Raw genomic sequence first — 19,011 nt, 5'->3', positions numbered from 1 at the left:
TGACCCTTTGCTTTACGTTCCATGCAAGTTCACACAGGACGGACAGACAGCCTCAGCAGAAGTTATGGGTACCGCTCCTCTGGAATTCTCAGCGTAGTCCAGGGGAGCATGGGAGTGGCCTGCGATCGGGTTGGGGGTGGGGCAGGGCTACACCTCCGCAGCAGGTGTACATAAGGCTCTTTGCTTCTTTGTTTTCTGGCTGCCCGCAGCAGTGCCCTCCTCATCACTGGAGCTGTCTGTCCCAGTTCTCTTCGCGACAGTCCAGGGGCAAATGCAGGATTTATTTATTTTTATTTATTTATTTATTTTTTATTTTTTGGGGGGGGGGGGGTCCAGATATGAGAGAGGGAGAGAGATAGAAAGAGAAGAGTACACATATATGGAAACCTTCAACCCACTGCAAGTGTGTGTGTGTGTGTGTGATACATAAACACAGAGCCAAGGAGACATGGGGGGGGAGGGAGGGAGAGACAGACAGACGTGGGGAGAGAGGGGGACATGGGGGGAGGGAGAAAGAGGGAGGGAGACACAGACATGGAGAGAGAGAGAGAGAGAGAGACAGACAGACAGACATGCGGAGAGACAGTTCTGGAAAGAGAGTAACTTGGGTGGGAGAAAGACAGGGACGAAGAGACACAAACATGGAAAGAGAAATGGACATGGGGAGAGACAGACAGACATGAGGAGGGATAGAGACACACAAGGAAAGAGACAGACACAGGGAGGGTTAAGACATGGAGAAAGACAGACATGGGGATGGAGAGATACAGGGAGAGATACAGTGAGACACACAGACATGGGAAGGGAGCAGAGAGAGAGCGCGAGAGACAGGGAGAGATACAGTGACGTGGAGACAGACACAGGGAGGGAGAGACAGACAGACACAGAGAGAGAGAGAGAGAGAGAGAGAGAGAGAGAGAGAGAGAGAGAGAGAGAGAGAGAGAGAGAGAGAGAGAGAAGGTTACCGTCCCGCTGGTTGCCGCGAGCTGCTGGCGGCGGGTCCTTCTTGACGGATGTGCGGCTGCCAAGGGCCGGGGGCCGAGGGTCTGGAGAGCCGGGCACTGTGGCGGGGATCGCTGCGGTATGGTCCTCTGGTGGTGACACAGTATAGTGTGTCAGAGACAGAAGCTGGCTAAAGCTGTGTGCTAACAGCTAAGTATGTCTTCTTGTGCTGGGGGCAGCCATGTTGGAGACCAGAGTATTACCAATGAAGTTCCCAATATGTGTCCAGCCAATCATGCGTGTTCTCCCCTTACAAAAAGGGGCTGGCTCAGAGGGAGAGTGCCAGTGCTTCAAGTTAACTCCTTGTGAAAGGTTCTCCAGCTCTGTGCTCCCACGTTACTTCTGGTTTCCTGGTCCTGGTTGCTCTTATCCATCGGTTACCTTAACGCTGCTGCACTCCTGCTGTCTAAGTCAGTTGCCACTAGTGGAAGCACTCACGGGGTCCCAGCTTGTAGAGGAGCTCCAGGTGCTAATGGCAGTTCCCACAGACGTCTTCATTTCTTCAAAGTCCAAGTTCTTCAGCCTCGTCTTTCAATCACAAACCACAGTCTTCATTTCTTCAAAGTCCAAGTTCTTCAGCCTCGTCTTTTAATCATAAAACACAGTCTTCAATTCTTCTTTACCGGAGTTCTTCAGCTTTACTCTTCAAGTCATTTAACCATAAACGCTAATTCTTCCAGTTTCTTCAATTTCTCCAATATTCGTGTACAGCCTGATTATTAATTAAAACTACAGTTATCTTCCTACGAAGTCCTCCTTTTCTTTACGCCCTCCGGCCAACGTTAACACTTAGTTTGGCTTCCACCCCATGAGGAGGAATTACATTCAGCCACCTCATTTACGTTCCTCACAAGTAGCTGTCCCTTCAGCCAAAACTCGGTTGTCGGAACCCCAACTTACACCAAGCGTGACAGGGAGAAAGAGACCGAGACAGGGAGAGACAGACACAGGGAGGGAGAGAGAGACTGAGGAAAATGGTATGTCGTTAACCCAGTGGTTCTCAAACTCGGTCCTCAGGACCCCACACAGTTCACATTTTCCATGTCACCCAGCAGCTGCACTGTGTGTCACCAACTGTCACATTTTAAAATTCTACAGGTGACCTGGAAAACATGAACCGTGTGGGGTCCTGAGGACCGAGTATGAGAACCTGTACCCCTATTCCAGGTGCTACAAGTGCAGCGTTTGCACAGAAGCTGTTAATACGTAGAGGTTAGTTACGCCCCGAAACAAAATACATGATGAAACAGCGCTCAACAGAATAATATAATAATATAAAAGAGATGGCATGGTTAATATATTAAAACACTTTTATATGGCAAATATCTCATGTATATCACAGAAATAGTAAAGTGACAATCAGCTTGAAATTACCATTAAAATCACATATGTTTAAAAAGTACATGAAGTAATATGTAACAGTTTACGCCCCTGTTTGAATAATACAGAATACATTTCAGTATACCTGTTCCTAGTATAGTCCCTGGGGGTGATAGGCAGTCTATTGATGAGCACAAAATCAGCAGCATTGAATAGTTACCGCAGCTGATGGTAGGGTCACAATGGACAAGGTCGCATTCTTGCGGCCGGGATCCGGTCGTCGGTATGCTGACTGTCAGGATCCCGGCCGCCAGTCAACCATACCCAATGCATCTGAATGACTACTTGTACCTGGTATAGGATTGTGACCCTACCATCAGCTGCAGTAACTATTCAATGCTGCTGATTTTGTGCTCATCAATAGACTGCCTCCACATAAGTATAATCAGCCAGTACTGCAGCTGCACAATACAGACAGAGCCTGCCCTGCTGCCCTGAAGTCCTCCGTCTCCGGTAAACATCGGGGGGGGGGGGGGGGGTCACAATCTGTAGTCACTAGTGTAAGCTCGGGTGGGGGGGTGGCCATTGTTCACGGCAGTCAGTACGGGAAGGGGGGTGGCTTGGCATCCTGCCAGTACAATACACCCCTGCCGCCGAGCACAGCTTTGCTCTTCCCACTGCCCAATCATTCAGTGACAGGGGCGTGCTCTCATATCTGAAAAGCACGCCCCTTATCAAAGCGGCACTGCTAGAGGTGCCGCTTGCAGGTCTTTTTGTGATGGGCTTTTACTGCCCGATGCCTGGCCCTGCCCCCCGCTTCCGGCCCTTTCACATAGCCAGCGGGAGGCACAGAGTGCGGTGCCTCCAATTCACAAGTAAAACTGTTTTTTTACATAAAAAAAGATGATTAAAATAATATAAAGGCTAAAGCACATACTAATGACATCATATGTGTCATAAGTATCTTCTTTCTATTATTTTAATAATTTATGACAGGGGAGGCACTGCCTCCTCTGACTGCACGTCCCTGATGTACAGCACTGGTAAGTGTGTAGATAAACTTCAGGCATCCCTCCACACACTTATCCGTGGGTTCCTTCAGTGAAGTGACAGTGGTGACAGGCAGTAGAAGACACCACTAGACAGGCGACATGAGAGTCCACCTGCGGTAGAGTTTCCCACTTGTTACTCAACTCCGTAGGGATAGGATAACGAGCCAACATCCTTTTAGACAGGGAAAATGTCTTTCCTGGAGAAGACCACACTATTTTAGCAACCTTCTGACATTTAAATTTATCAGGTTTCTTGGACGTACTAGGAGGTTCAATCTCATCATCTGGCGGATCAGCTTGATAGCCTCCACTAGTTCAGGAACATCAACCTGAGTTGTAGATTCCTCATCAGAAACAACTGTATCCATATCAGAGAATCAGTATAATCCCCATCCTCATCGGAGGAATCATCCGAAATATTAGTGGATTGTGAGAAAGAAATGGCCCGCTTAGAGGACCCTTTGATCCCAGTAGGGCGAGGGTTAGGTTTGTGTTTGACCAAGGACTGACTTAATTGCTGTAATTGGGTTGACAGAATATCCGCCCATGGCGGATTAACTACAGGGACAATATGTGGCTGTAATGGCACAGGAGGTCCCACAGGGGACGTAAGTCGTGTTACAAGCGTAGTCAGCATATTTGAAAAAGGAGAGAGAGAGAGAGAGAGAGAGAGAGAGAGAGAGAGAGAGAGAGAGAGAGAGAGAGAGAGAGAGAGAGAGAGAGAGAGAGAGAGAGAGAGAGAGAGAAAGCAGCTCCAGGGCGGGAACGCCAGCTGTAGATGGCGCCTGGAGCTGGGGGGGGGGCTACAGGTCAGCGCCTTATCCCCTCTGCTGGACTTAACCACCGGGTACTATGGAGCCTATAACAAACAAATTATTGTAAATCTGACCTGTGCTCCCTGCCCTGGTGGATATAGTGGGGTCCCTGTACGGCCACAGTGCCACAGTGTTGACGCCAGCGGCGCGGTCCGTCTCCTGGGACGCGACCAGATCGCAATTTATCAGTGGGTCCCTCTTACCTCCTCCCTGAAGTGCGGCCACGTGATCCAGGAGAGCAGCAGCGGTGATGTGTGCCTGATGACCGTAGCGCCTCTGCTGTAAGTACCCGGGAACCAGGCCGTGGGAGTATACAGCGCCGCTGAGTGAGGTGATGGAGCCGCAGCACAGAATGTCAACATGACATACACTGCAACTAGTGCTTGTGCTGCGGCCCTTGAAGTCTTCTATAAAAGCTCTTTTCAGGGCTGCCTAGCGCAGCCCACCCTGTTAGTGACCTGCACTGCAGGCACCAACTTACAAACTGAGCTCCATTGCCTGGAGGCGGGGCTATAGAGGAGGCAATGATGTGCATCCTGGGAACAGTCAAAGCTTTAGCCTGTTGGTGCCTCGGATCAAAATCCAACTCTACACCCCAATGTTATTCCCTGTGGAATCCCAGTGTACCCCGCTGCAAAAATAAGAGGCATATAATATATGGTTAATGATATGGATGCATCTGCTACCCAGGTAGATACAATTTTGGGCCAGTCCCCCTGCAGCTGAACAGTTTACGGCTACGACTAGCTTCCATCATGCTTCCCTCTCACTCCAATTGTGTTTTATTAATATACTGAGCTTCAAGCCATAATTATATTATTTTATACCATTCCTACCACTTAGTTATTAGTTAATGGAACTGAGGGAAAAGGCCTTCTACTGACCAGGGGAACAGAATAGGGTTGTCCCCTTTCACCTTTGCTCTTCAATTTGGCTCTGGATCCCATTCTCAGAATCTTACAAAATTGGTCACTGTTTAAGGGCATCAGTTTTAAAATGGAGTTTGTGAAGATACCAGTCTTCGCACATAATGATATCTTATTTGTATCGGGCCTGAGGAGGACCCTTGGACCACCGATGACACGTATTAAAGAAAATGGGGGGTCATTCCGAGTTGATCGCTAGCTGCCGTTGTTCGCAGCGCAGCGATCAGCCTAAAAATCTGCATTTCTGCGCATGCACCGCAATGCGCACGCGCGACGTACGGGTACAAAGGCATTTGTTGTTTTGCACAGGTTCTAGCGAAGTTTTCAGTCGCACTGACTGCCGCAAGACGATTGACAGGAAGGGGGCGTTTCTGGGTGTCAACTGACCGTTTTCAGGGAGTGTTTGCAAAAACGCAGGCGTGTCTGAAAAAACGCAGGCATGTCTGAAAAAACACAGGCGTGGCTGGGCGTTTGCTGGGCGGGTGTATGACGTCAAATTCGGACACGAATAGGCTGAAGTGATTGCAAGCGCTGAGTAGGTTCAGAGCTACTCAGAAACTGCACAAACTGTTTTTGCAGAGCTCGGCTGCACATGTGTTCGCACTTCTGCTAAGCTAAAATACACTCCCCAGTCGGCGGCTGCATAGCGTTTGCACGGCTGCTAAAACTAGCAAGCGAGCGATCAACTCGGAATGACCCCCTTGGATCGGTGCCAGGTTTTAAGGTTTATTTTGTGATGTCTACGGCGCCTTATTTGAGACAGGGTTATGCACGTCCCACATGGTTTAAGGAGACTCTCATTGGATGGACAACTAAATCAATCACATATTTAATGATGCAACTTCCCAAAAATCTAAACAATCTCTAACTTCAAATTGAACAGTATTGTGCGTAGTATTAAAGAGGATGCAGAAACATAGCGGCATCTTAACCTCTCGTACTTAGGGGGTCATTCCGAGTTGATCGTAGCTGTGCTAAATTTAGCACAGCTACGATCAGGCACTCAGACATACGGGGGGACGCCCCGCATGCCAGTGTGCCCCCCCCAGAAATGCAAAAGCATCGCACAGCGGCGATGCTTTTGCATTTGAGGAGTAACTCCAGGCCAGCGCAGCTCCTGCGGCTGGCCGGGAGAACCTCTTTGCTGCCCTTTAGGCCAAGCAAACATAGCAAACAAGCAAACATAGTGAAGACGGTCGTATTCCCAAGAATCCTTTACCCTCTCCAGTCTCTGTCTATTTTATTGTCTAGACGAGATACTATGCGCACTTTTATTTGGAATGGTAAGAGGGCTAGGAATGACCTTGTAAAGCTTCAGCAGAGTAGATCCAACGGTGGTATTAATTTACCTAATGTTAGTGCTTACAGCCATGCTGCCCATTTGCGCTATTTTAGAGACTGGCTCAATTGCAATATATACGTTATGGTAGGAGAAATACCGTTATCAACGGTAAGTTCTTAAGTCCACAGGATAACAATGTGATGTGATGAAGCGACAGCGGATTTGTACCAATCGGTCAAAGCTTTTCCGGCCTCCCAGCATGCAATGGGCCAGTCCATATACCCCCGCCTCTTTGCTCAGGCAAATCAGTTATATTCCAAAGATCAAGGCGAGAAGAACACACATGCACACCCATCCGTACAAGAAGGAAGAGGTTAGTAAGTAAAAGGATCCTCAAATCAGGTGGGTAAGGGTGGGATCCCTGTGGACTTAGGAGAAATACCGTTATCAACGGTAAGTTCTTACCATAACGTATATTTCTCCGGCAGGGTCCACAGGAATTCCACAGGATAACAATGGGATTTCCCAAAGCAATTTAGTGGTGGGGACACTCCTGATTGGACAGGAGAATCCTTCGCCCGAAATCAGCGTCATGAGAGGCAAAGGTATCCAAGGCATAATGTCTAATGAATGTGTTAATGGAAGACCATGTGGCTGCCTTACATATCTGTTCTGCTGAAGCACCACGTTGTGCTGCCCAAGATGGACCTACTTTACGAGTAGAGTGAGCAGAGACATTAGCCGGAAACAAGACACCAGCCTGAGAATATGCTTCTGAAATCGCCATCCGAAGCCATCTTGCCAGCGTCTGCTTATAAGCAGGCCATCCTCCGTAGAGAATGAAGAGAGAATCTGTCTTTCTGATGGCACTGGTACAATCCACGTAGATCCTTAATGCACGGACCACGTCCAGCGATGCATCTCCCACAGAAAGGCCCGGTACCTGGAAAGCCGGGATTACAATTTCTTCATTAAGGTGGAATTTAGACACCACCTTCGGAAGATACCCAGATCTAGTTCTGAGAACTGCTTTATCTGTATAAAAAATCAGAAAAGAATGACATGATAATGCCCCTAAATCTGATACTCTTCTAGCTAACGCCATAGCCAGCAGAAAGAGAACTTTAGCTGTCAACCATTTAAGATCCACTTTATTAAGTGGTTCAATCGGGGGCAACTTGAAGGGCTTTCAGGACTACATTTAAGTCCCAAGGCACTGTAGGAGGAACAAAAGGAGGTTGAATGCGTAGCATTCCCTGGAAAAAAGTACGCACATCCTGTAAATTGGCAATTTTCTTTTGGAACCATACAGTCAATGCTGATACTTGCACTCTCAAGGAAGCCACCTACAAACCTTTACCCATTCCTGCCTGAAGGAAAGCGAAGACCCTGGAAACTCTGAAAGATTTAGGGTCCATTTTCCGTTCACTGCACCAATGAATATAGGTTTGCCATATTCGGTGATAAATGCGAGCTGAGGAAGGTTTCCTTGCTCTGAGCATAGTTTGAATTACCTGATGTGAGAATCCTCTTGACATCAAGATAGAGGTTTCAAAAGCCACGCCGTCAAAGACAGTCAATCCAGATGTCTGTGATAACAAGGACCCTGCATCAGTAGATCTGGACGTTGAGGGAGCAGACGTGGTGCATCCATCGACATCCTCTGCAGATCTGTTTACCAACGTCTTCTGGGCCAAGCCGGAGCTATTAGTACCACGGCACCAATTCCTTGCTTTATCTTTCTCACCACCCTGGGTAATACATAGGGTGATTGGAGGAAACACATAAGTCAGATGAAAATATCATCTCACCGACAGGGCATCCACAAAGATCGCTCTGGAATCCTTTGTTCTTGACCCGTATGTGAGCACTTTGTTGTTCAGACGGGACGCAATGAGATCTATCTCTGGCAACCCCCACTTGTCTAGAAGACCTCCGGGTGAAGGGCGTGTCAACTGAGAAAGTCCGCTTCCCAGTTTAGGAGTCCCGAAACGAACACTGTGGACAAGGCTGGATGATGAAGTTCTGCCCACTTTAGTATGTGACTTACGTCCTTCATCGCTTTTCGGCTTCGAGTTCCTCCTTGATGGTTGAGGTACGCTACTGCCGTCGCATTGTCTGAGTGGATCTGGACTGGTTTTCCCCGAAGAATGTCCTTTGCCTGAATCAGTGACATGTATATAGCCCGAAGTTCCAATATGTTTATTGGCAGGCAACTTTCTTCCTTGTTCCATTGCCCCTGAAAGCACAACCTTCCTGACACTACTCCCCAGCCCTGGAGACTGGCATCTGTCATCAGAATTTCCCAATCTGATATCCAAAAGGATGACCTTATTACTTCTATAGTAAGAAACATGGGCCCTCATTCCGAGTTGTTCGCTCGCTAGCTGCTTTTAGCATAGCAGAATTGCGAACGAAAGATTAGCAGAATTGCAAATAGAAATTTCTTAGCAGTTTCTGAGTAACTCGAGACTTACTCAGCCATTGCGATCAGTTCAGTCAGTTTCGTTCCTGGTTTGACGTCACAAACACACCCAGCGTTCGCCCAGACACTCCCCCGTTTCTTCAGACACTCCCACGTTTTTCGCAGAAACGCCAGCGTTTTTTCGCACACTCCCAGAAAACTGCCAATTTCCGCCCAGAAACACCCACTTCCTGTCAATCACAGTACGATCACCAGAACGATGAAAAATCCTTGTTATGCCGTGAATAAAATACCTAACTTTTGTGTAAAATAACTAACCACATGCGCTCTGCGAACCCTGCGCATGCGCAGTAAGCGACTAATCGCAATATAGGGAAAATCGGCAATGAGCGAACAACTCGGAATGAGGGCCATAGTCTGTGTTTTTATCGTCTGATGCAACCCATTCCATTTGGCAAGAATCAGACGCTGCAGAGGTCTTGAGTGGAATTGTGCATACTCCTCCATGTCGAATGTTGACACCATCAAACCCATCACGCACTTTGCTGCATGAATGGATACCTTTTGACTGTGTAACAAGTCCTGAATCCTTGACTGGACCTTGGATATCTTGTTCAGGGGTAAAATTATTCTCTGAAGACTTGAATCCAGTACAGCCCCCAAGTGAGTCATCCGTTGTGACGGAACCAGAGACGATTTTGCCCAATTTATGAGCCACCCGTGGTTCTGCAGACACGTTATTGTCTGTTGCAGATGACATAAGAGCAATTCCTGCGTCTGTGCCAGGATTAAAAGATCGTCGAGGTATGGAAATATTCTTATCCCCTGCTGGCGGAGATAAATTGCCATTACCACCATAATCTTGGTAAATACTCTGGTTGCTGTGGCTAACCCAAAAGATAGGGCCTGGAACTGAAAATGCTGTTGGAGGATAGCGAACCTGAGATAGCACTGATGAGACAGTGCTATAGGAACATGTAGGTAAGCATCCTGTATATCCAGGGATACCATATAATCCCCTGGCTCCATGGACAAAATGATACGTAACGTCTTCATGTGAAATCGAGGTACCCAAATGTATTTGTTCAGTACTTTGAGATTGAGAATGGGCCGAAATGACCAATTTGGCTTCTGAACTAAAAACAGGTTGGAGTAAAAACCCTGTCCTCGTTGTGCAGGAGGAACTGGAATGACTGCTCCTGAATGAAGCAATTTCTGAACTGCTTCTAGCAAAGCCCTGCTTCTGACTCCAGAATATCTGTCAATTCTTTACCAAAAAGAAAATCTCCAGAAAAGGGCAAAGATTCCAAAACCTTCTTAGATTCTGAATCAGTTTTCCACGTACGTAGCCAAACTGCTCTGCGAGCAGCTATTGTTGAAGCTGATGTCCTGGCAATAGTATCCATATCCAATGCTGCTTCTTCCAGGAACATTGCAGCCTGTTTTATAGGAGCTATATGGGATTTTTGCTCTCTAGAAGCTATAGAAAAATCCCCCTCCAATACATCAGCCCAGGCAGCGACTGCCTTTGCCATCCAAGCTGAAGCCATGGCTGGCCTTATGACTGCCCCAGACAGGGAAAAAACTGTTTTTAGAAAACCATCCACTCTCCTATCCGTGACATCATTTAATGATGTTGAAGGTAAAGGTAATGTACATTTTCGCACTAATCGAATTACATGCGTATCTACTTTAGGAGCCACCTCCCTTTTTAAACAATCCCCAGCTGGAAGAGGATAATTGGAATTCCATTTCTTAGGAATTCTAAACTTCTTGGGCATAGCCCAAGCCTCTTCCATAATTTCCGTCAACTGATCTGACCCTGGAAACTCAGTCTTAACTGTTTTGGGACGTTTAAAACACAGGTGCCTTGGTTTTTAACACAGGATCTGCTGAATCCTCTAAGGATAGAATGGCTTTCATTGCTTTAATTAACTCAGCTATAGCCACTGAGCTGAGACCTTCCTCCTCCTCTTCGTATGCCGAAGTAGAATTAATTGAGCTTTCATCTTCCGATGAATCCTCATCTGAATCATGTGTAGCCTGTGAGGGTGAAAATTTACTTACCACCGGCTTATCAGCTTGTTTCTTTTGAGAAGCTGCTGCTGGAAGGGATACATCATAAGTGGGGAGCTGCATGTAAGGGTTAATAGTGTAACCTATCCCTGGTACAGGAGTTGGAATTATTATCCGTTCAGCTATACTGGATAAAGTCTGTGCAAACATAGCCCAAACTGGATCCATCTGTACATGAATCTGCCTTGTATTTTTCATTAATCCCTGGTGAAAGCTAAAACAATTTGCACACAAACCATCCTGAACCAGATCCTGAGAGGATAACACAGCTTTGCAAGACAAACTTGATATGAGTGTTGGTGTTGCTGTGAGTGTACCTTCCTCAACTTTGCCGCTCTTAGACATGATAAATAATCAACACTTCCACAGTGTATTACACAATTTGTGACTGTAATCACTTTAAATTTCTTAAAGTGATATACAATCCGACCCTACCCATGCACCAGCATTGAGAATCGGAATAAACAAACTGACAGAAATATAGTAAAGTCAGCAATTACACTAGCAGTCAGTCACATGTTATACATTAGTATAATAAGCAATATGAGCACATCATCTACATTTTAAGTATGTAGGAGAACATATTACTGCATCATGTTTAAACAGATCTAACGTATTCAGACGCAAATGTGAAAGAAACAACGGTAAATGTATACAGACTCATATGCAATAAGCACTTATCTAACTATTTGTACTCAAAGGGTAGATAGAGATTTAGTGCTGTATAACCTGTACTCAGCACAGTGGGATACAGGAAGAATAACCTCGCTTCCAGGACCGATCAAAACGTTAGCGAATGCTGAGTGGATCCAGACGCTACTAGTGTACACTGCCGCTCCATGAACCTATAGTGAACACAGACGCTCAGTGAACACGGACGCACCAGTCACACAGCCGCCTATGCTGCGACTGGGTCCCCTTCGTGTACAGCGTCTGAGATGGAAGCGGGAAACAGGTCATGGCGGGAGACTCGGAGGAAACTGGTCATTAACCGGGGAGAGCGTCTGACTCCCCTCTGCTGACATCAACCCTAGGGATCGCGGCCTCATACTATTCCTAGAGCCTCTGATCCCTAAGGCCTAGCGCTGGTGGCAGCCGCGTCAGCGACTGTTTGGTGGTCTCCTCCCAAAACAGTGCAGCTGTGTCCGTATTCCCCTTCTCAGCGGAACCGAAGCCTTACCTACTCCCCGTGCTCCGGCCACAGCCTGGTAACGTCTGCTGGATCTGCTAGTATATCCGACACACACAGACGCCCACCGAAACAGCACTATACTCGTGGGTAAGCGTTGTCGTGACCCGGCGGAGAGTTGTTGGAGCAACTCTTTCTAAGGTACGTATAAGACGCTGTTTAGAAAGATCACTCAGAAAAATAGTAAGACTATAAAAATAAAATAAGAAAGCTTAGGACTGCTAAAAACCAGCAGCCCTCTGACCATGGTCCGGCTCCTGCCGCACCAAACTAAAAACTGATCTGCCTGAGCAAGGAGGCGGGGATATATGGACGGGCCCGTTGCATGCAGGGAGGCCGAAAAAGCTTTGACCGATTGGTGCAAATCCGCTGTCGCTTCATCATATCCCATTGTTATCCCGCGGATAACCTGTGGACCCTGCCGGAGAAAGTATGTCTTCTAATACTATCCTGGAGGTTGCTTTCTTCAATGGCATTGGATTAACCACATTTCTGCATTTACATGATGCTGAGGTACCTATATCAGTTCAAGCTAACCCATTATTAATGTGTATCTATACGGTATTCTACGCAACAGCATTCCTTGAAACCATATGTGTCCATATTTCTCCTTTTAATACATAGGGGGATATCCTATTAATGCACTGTTTATGGGTGTGTCCAGTGATAGAGATTTTGGACTCGGGTATGGGGTTAAGTTAACCATCATGTAGTAAATTGTCTACCCTTAACTTCCAAATGTGCAATATGTGGTATACTAGCCAAAGGCATTTGAGTAGCACAGGGGTCCAGAAACTGTTATTAGCCATATCAGCTTTTGGGAAAAAATGTATCCTTCAAGCCCCTCCATTCTCACTTTGTTTGGGGGGGGGGGGGGGGGGGGGGGCTTGTTTATGTTATTAGAGTGGAGTGGTTAGAGGCCTCGCTACAAAAAGGACGGGTTTACTGAATGATTTTTTTAAAGCATGGGAAAGTTACATAGATACCCTCTCCTAGTCACTAAGGAGAAGGTTTGGAAGTGTTTTAGAAATACACGGTCGAGTCACATTATTATGATCACCTCCTACATTTGATGTCGGCAGTGTGTAGCCCATGAAGTACCTCATGTGTCATGCGCTGGTTTGGTGGGTATATAAGGTGTGCGATAGGCCGTCTGCACACATATCATTCATTGCTGTCATGGGTAAAAGAGGCGATTTATCAGAGTTGAAAAAAGTGATTATTATCGGCTTTCGGGCCAAGGGTGCCAATATTTCTGAAACAGCGCAGCTTGTGAACTGTTTGCGTGCTGCTGTGGTGAAGGTGCATCATGACTTAGTGTTCACTATAGAAATAAAATGGGGCAGGGCGCCGGACTCCGCGTGTGCGCCCGAAACGGGGGCCGTGGCATGTAAATTAGGGGGCGTGGTCACACTTGCGTCATTTTAGTGGGCAGTGCGGCCCACAGACGTTTCTGTAGGGGGCGTCCGTTGCCGGCGGCGTCACTGTTGGGGGCGTGCCCAACACCTCTGTCGGTGCTGGGCTTCCCCCAGCTCTCTCCCATAGAGTGAATGGATGCCGTGCGCATGCGCACGGCATCTTTACACGCTGGGAGGGCAGGAAGCGGGCGGCTCTTCTAGCAGGGCGCCGCAAAGGGGACAGGGCGGGTTTTGCATTTTAAAAAACGGGCAAGGCGCGGAGCCCTGTTAAAACAGCCTAGAGTGAACACTAATGACTGGACAAATGGCACCATTGCGAATAATCTATGTGGAAACTGCAGGGCACCACGTGCCATTGATGTGATAGGTGAATGTCGGCGAATGGCTTGGTCTACCCACTCAGCATATCACGAGCCATCTGCTAGGTGTAACAGTATGCCAGAATAGGCCCGTCTTAACAGCATTGTAGGACCTGGGCAAAGCAAAGCAATGGGGCCCCTACGATCAGACACCCACTGACCTCTCCCCCCAATAATAAAATCAGACCCCAGATTGGATTCCCAAATGCCAACTTCCAATTAATAAAAGCTGACCCCAGATCTGACAATGTCATAAATCAGACCAATATATAAAAGGCTGCCAGCTGAGGGACAAGCAGAGAAATATGCTCCAAGGCCGCTCCGATTGTAGATTATCACCGCCCAAGAAGCTCCAGAGGCAGCAACACAGAGGACAGATGCCCCCCACTGCTAGCCCATCCCTGTTCAAGGCCCATATATTTGGGGCCCTTGACAGCAGCCTAGTGTGCCCATATGTTAAGATGGTACTGTCCCAAAACAGCCAAAATTGTTCCCCAGTGTTCCAGGAGACAGGAGAGAATACATAGACATAATTTTCTGCCCTACTGGACCTTTTAGTGTAAATTCCCTTTCGCACAACCACCACCACACTCAGGTCTCAGGTGGTTTTTGTGTCTATCCTAACCAGTATGTGATTGGACTGTGGAAGAAAACTAGACTAAACCCAAGCAAACACAGGGAGAATATGCATTCAAAGATTCTGGATAGTAAAATCACCAGAGACTTGTGGTTTACATTTTCTAGTAGCCTTCATAATAGGTTGGCTTGGTGTTTTGGCTGGAGGCCACAAGAAAATGGCCTTTATTGTATAGAAGTCAGACGAATATTATATTTTCTATATATCCATATGATATCAAGGAAACTGGGATGATAATCAGATTGGGTAATTTGCTACAGAATTTGACCATATTTCACTGGCTATATAAAACATCACCCATGCTTCATTTAATATCTTAAATAAAGAATTTCAGTTAAGGAATGGTAGTGTCCCTAGTCCAATTAATTTAAATTCATTATGACTTTTATAAACACAAACAAAATTTCCAGTTTAAGATTTTGTATGGGCAAAAAAAATTAATAGGACTGCGTCTAAAACAATGCTACCGATATGTCTATTCTTATAATCACACAGGCTCAGGTATAACACTGGCACTAACCTATCTTTTCCCCCATAACACAGAAAAAGGTGTAATACTAGTGCTAACCTGTCTCTTCCTACCATAACACTGGCACTAACCTGTCTCTTACTCCCTTAACTCAGGAGCAGGGTTAACACTGGCACTACTAACATATCTCTTCCCATCATAACACAGACCCAGGTGTAACACTGCCACTATCCTGTCTCTTCCCCCCCATAACACAGGAGAAGGTGTAACACTGGCACCAACCTGTCTCTTCCCATCATAACACTGGCACTAACCTGTCTCTTCTCCCCATAATACAGACCCATATATGACATTGGCACTAACCTGTCTCTTCACTCCAATAACACAGGCCCATGTGTAACACTGGCGCTGACCTGTCTCTTCCCCCCATAACACAGGCCCAGGTGAAACAATGGCACTAACCTGTCTCCAGCCCCCATAACACAGGAGAAGGTGTAACACTAGTGCTGACCTGTCTCTTGCCCCCATAACACAAGCCTAGGCGTAGCACTGGCACTAACCTGTCTCTTGCCCCTATAACACAAGCCTAGGTGTAGCACTGGCACTAACCTGTCTCTTGCCCCTATAACACAAGCCTAGGTGTAACAATGGCACTAACTTGTCTCTTGCCCCCATAACACAAGCTTAGGTGTAACACTGGCACTAACTTGTCTCTTGCCCCCATAACACAGGCCCATGTGTAACACTGGCACTAACCTGTCTCTTGCACCCATAACACAGGCCCATGTGTAACACTGGCACTGACCAGTCTCTTGCCCCCATAACACAAGCTTAGGTGTAACACTGGCACTAACTTGTCTCTTGCCCCCATAACACAAGCCTAGCACTAACCTGTCTCTTGCCCCCATAACACAGGCCCATGTGTAACACTGCCACTAACTTCTCTCTTGCCCCCCATAACACAGGCCCATGTGTAACACTGGCACTAACCTGTTTCTTGCCCCCATAACACAGGCACTAACCTGTCTCTTGCCCCCATAACACAAGCTTAGGTGTAACACTGGCACTAACTTGTCTCTTGCCCCCATAACACAGGCCCATGTGTAACACTGACACTAACCTGTCTCTTGCCCCCATAACACAGGCCCATGTGTAACACTGGCACTGACCTGTCTCTTGCCCCCATAACACAAGCTTAGGTGTAACACTGGCACTAACTTGTCTCTTGCCCCCATAACACAGGCACTAACCTGTCTCTTGCCCCCATAACACAAGCTTAGGTGTAACACTGGCACTAACTTGTCTCTTGCCCCCATAACACAAGCCTAGCACTAACCTGTCTCTTGCCCCCATAACACAGGCCCATGTGTAACACTGGCACTAACCTGTCTCTTGCCCCCATAACACAGGCCCATGTGTAACACTGGCACTAACTTGTCTCTTGCCCCCATAACACAGGCCCACGTGTAGCACTGGCACTAACCTGTCTCTTGCCCCCATAACACAGGCCCATGTGTAACACTGACACTAACCTGTCTCTTGCCCCCATAACACAAGCTTAGGTGTAACACTGGCACTAACTTGTCTCTTGCCCCCATAACACAGGCCCATGTGTAACACTGGCACTAACCTGTCTCTTGCCCCCATAACACAGGCCCATGTGTAACACTGGCACTAACCTGTCTCTTGCCCCCATAACACAAGCTTAGGTGTAACACTGGCACTAACTTGTCTCTTGCCCCCATAACACAGGCCCATGTGTAACACTGACACTAACCTGTCTCTTACCCCCATAACACAGGCCCATGTGTAACACTGGCACTGACCTGTCTCTTGCCCCCATAACACAAGCTCAGGTGTAACACTGGCACTAACTTGTCTCTTGCCCCCATAACACAAGCCTAGCACTAACCTGTCTTTTGCCCCCATAACACAGGCCCATGTGTAACACTGGCACTAACCTGTCTCTTGCCCCCATAACACAAGCTTAGGTGTAACACTGGCACTAACTTGTCTCTTGCCCCCATAACACAAGCCTAGCACTAACCTGTCTCTTGCCCCCATAACACAAGCTTAGGTGTAACACTGGCACTAACCTGTCTCTTGCCCCCATAACACAGGCCCATGTGTAACACTGGCACAACCATTGTCTCTTGCCCCCATAACACAGGCCCATGTGTAGCACTGGCACTAACCTGTCTCTTGCCCCCATAACACAGGCCCATGTGTAACACTGACACTAACCTGTCTCTTGCCCCCATAACACAAGCTTAGGTGTAACACTGGCCCTAACTTGTCTCTTGCCCCCATAACACAGGCCCATGTGTAACACTGGCACTAACTTGTCTCTTGCCCCCATAACACAGGCCCACGTGTAGCACTGGCACTAACCTGTCTCTTGCCCCCATAACACAGGCCCATGTGTAACACTGACACTAACCTGTCTCTTGCCCCCATAACACAAGCTTAGGTGTAACACTGGCACTAACTTGTCTCTTGCCCCCATAACACAGGCCCATGTGTAACACTGACACTAACCTGTCTCTTGCCCCCATAACACAGGCCCACGTGTAGCACTGGCACTAACCTGTCTCTTGCCCCCATAACACAGGCCCATGTGTAACACTGACACTAACCTGTCTCTTGCCCCCATAACACAAGCTTAGGTGTAACACTGGCACTAACTTGTCTCTTGCCCCCATAACACAGGCCCATGTGTAACACTGGCACTAACCTGTGTCTTGCCCCCATAACACAAGCTTAGGTGTAACACTGGCACTAACTTGTCTCTTGCCCCCATAACACAAGCCTAGCACTAACCTGTCTTTTGCCCCATAACACAAGCTTAGGTGTAACACTGGCACTAACCTGTCTCTTGCCCCCATAACACAAGCCCATGTGTAACACTGGCACTAACTTGTCTCTTGCCCCCATAACACAGGCCCATGTGTAACACTGACACTAACCTGTCTCTTGCCCCCATAACACAAGCTTAGGTGTAACACTGGCACTAACCGGTCTCTTGCCCCCATAACACAGGCCCATGTGTAACACTGGCACTAACTTGTCTCTTGCCCCCATAACACAGGCCCATGTGTAACACTGACACTAACCTGTCTCTTGCCCCCATAACACAAGCTTAGGTGTAACACTGGCACTAACCTGTCTCTTGCCCCCATAACACAGGCCCATGTGTAACACTGGCACTAACTTGTCTCTTGCCCCCATAACACAGGCCCATGTGTAACACTGACACTAACCTGTCTCTTGCCCCTATAACACAAGCTTAGGTGTAACACTGGCACTAACTTGTCTTGAAGCTGCGCTGCCCAGCAATGGTAACACTGGCAGTGTATAGCACTGTGCCCCAACCACACAGGGCCGGGTAGTCTGACAGCGGCCTCTGCTACACGGAGCACTCACAGAACGTGACGAGAGGAGCGCAGCGGCAGTGGGTAACGGAGCGGGTACGGGACACCCTTACCGGACACACGAGTTCCCGGGAAGCCTGTTATTACCTGTCCCACGATGGAAATACACACAGCCAGACCAGAGCAATCACGCAGCAGCCACAGCAGACACAGGCAAGCGAACGCAGATGAATCGATGAGCGCGGCGCTCGCTCAGACAGTGTGACAAGCGTACAGGGCAGGCAGATGTCATCAGTATCATACTTCCGTATAGCGCACAGTATTATAGGACATTCACTCACAGTCCATATAAGTCACTCTAATGAAGGTGACTGTATTTTACTTACAATGACCATTATTTCAATATTAACGTGTGTGTGTGTGTGTGTGTGTGTGTGTGTGTGTGTGTGTGTGTGTGTGTGTGTGTGTGTGTGTAAAATATATATAGAGAGAGATAGTGGATAGATAGATAGATAGATAGATAGATAGATAGATAGATAGATAGATAGATAGATAGATAGATAGATAGATAGATAGATAGATAGACAATTTCAAGATTGTATATTTCCTATATTACATATGTCGGTGATTGTCTATAGAATAGGTTATGTCCTCCCTGTTCTGTGCTTCC

The 19,011-nt window shown here is 47.4% G+C and overlaps 1 protein-coding gene across 4 annotated transcripts in view; it reads right to left on the bottom strand.

Annotated features, from left to right (window-relative positions):
- RSRC1 (arginine and serine rich coiled-coil 1) overlaps nt 1-18,596 on the bottom strand; it is a 678,098-nt gene extending 659,502 nt beyond the window's left edge. Inside the window, exon 1 of one of the 4 annotated variants that reach the window (XM_063916134.1) lies at nt 18,489-18,596. The gene's annotated coding sequence lies outside the window, so the exon portion shown is untranslated. Of the gene's footprint in view, nt 1-18,279; nt 18,363-18,393 lie in introns of those variants that run through there. The other 3 variants (XM_063916133.1, XM_063916131.1, XM_063916135.1) reach the window with 3 other exon arrangements.
- Between the last annotated feature and the right edge of the window lie 415 nt (nt 18,597-19,011).

The sequence above is a fragment of the Pseudophryne corroboree genome, chromosome 4, assembly GCF_028390025.1.
Source record: "Pseudophryne corroboree isolate aPseCor3 chromosome 4, aPseCor3.hap2, whole genome shotgun sequence".
NCBI lineage: Eukaryota > Metazoa > Chordata > Amphibia > Anura > Myobatrachidae > Pseudophryne > Pseudophryne corroboree.
This window is presented reverse-complemented; position numbering and strand designations above follow the sequence as displayed.